General features: G+C 46.9%; 1 pseudogene; it reads left to right on the forward strand.

Annotated features, from left to right (window-relative positions):
* Window positions 1-480: 480 nt before the first annotated feature.
* Window positions 481-1,500, forward strand: LOC147660946 (28S ribosomal RNA; annotated as a pseudogene).

Genomic DNA, 1,500 nt, shown 5'->3' on the forward strand with positions numbered 1-1,500 from the left:
GCATTTTTTTTATAAATGTGTGCTTATAACAATTTAGATATAGTTGTGTACATCAAACTTATTGAAATGTCTTGAATGATAAATTGGTCTCAAATAATTTCATACACATAATTATCACACATTGATTATTGATGTCCTGCTAATCATATTTTAATTTCTCAGGACTGTTCGTAGACAATTTTAAATTGTTTGAATTGTACTGCAGGGTGTACTATCTCAGGCCTATACGTGATCCTAGTTCCAGTGAGGACAGCATTCAGTGTGGCTGTACTCCAGAGTGAAAGAATGTTGTACTGTTGGAAGCAAAACTGATTTGACGCTGATGGGCAGCATAATAACCCAGAATGAGCCACCCAGACGTGGTACAGACATAGCCAAATGCCTCGTCATCGTATTAGTGACAGGCATGAATGGATGAACGAGATTCCCACTGTCCCTAACTACTAGATAGTGAAACCACAGCCAAGGGAACGGGCTTAGCAGAATCAGCGGGGAAAGAAATACTTTGATCTTGACTCTAGTCTGGCCCGGTGAAGAGGCATGAGAGGTGTGGGATAAGTGGGAGGCTCTCAGGCCACCGGTGAAATACCACAACTTTTATCATTTTTTCACTTACCCGGTGAGGTGGGGGCGAGCCCCATGGTGCTCTCACTTTTGTCTCCAAACACCTTGCGCCCGCCGGGACCGACACGCTCCGGGGACAGTGGCAGGTGGGGAGTTTGACTGTGGCGGTACACCTGTCAAACAATATTGCAGGTGTCCTAAGGCGAGCTCAGCGAGGACAGAAACCTCCCACAGAGCAGAAGGGCAAAATCTTGCTTGATCTCAATTTTCAGTATGATTACTAACCGTGAAAGCGGGGCCTCACGATCCTTCTTACTTTTTGGGTTTCAATCAGGAGGTGCCAGAAAAGTTACCTCAGGGATAACTGGCTTGTGGCAGCCAAGCGTTCATACCAATGTCTATTTTTGATCCATCAATGTTGGCTCTTCCTATCATTGTGAAGCAGAATTCACCAAGCATTGCATTGTTCACACACTTATAGGGAACGTGAGCTGGGTTTAGACCGTCATGAGACAGGTTAGTTTTACCCTACTGATGATGTGTTGTTGCAATAGTAATCCTGCTCAGTACGAGAGGAACCACAGGTTCAGACATTTGGTGTATGTGCTTGTCTGAGGAGCCAATGGCGAGAAGCTACCATCTTTGGGATTATGACTGAACGCCTCTAAGTCAGAACCACTCTATAAACCGTAACAATACCAAAGTGCTGGGGAGCCTCGGTTGGCCTGGGATAGCTGGCCTCTCTCGGGGGGGAAGGCGCGTAGAGTCCCTCGCTTGGGGACCGGAGCGCGGACGGAAGGGGGCTGCCTCCATCGCCCTTAGTGCACCGCATGTTCGTGGGGCACCCAGTGCTAATTCATTCATAGTTCATTCATCAAGTAGCAGAGCAGCTACCTCGCTGCGATCTATTAAAAGTCATCCTCTGAGCCAAGCTTT

Source organism: Lissotriton vulgaris, unplaced genomic scaffold (assembly GCF_964263255.1).
Source record: "Lissotriton vulgaris unplaced genomic scaffold, aLisVul1.2 SCAFFOLD_10912, whole genome shotgun sequence".
In the NCBI taxonomy this organism is placed as follows: Eukaryota; Metazoa; Chordata; class Amphibia; order Caudata; family Salamandridae; genus Lissotriton; species Lissotriton vulgaris.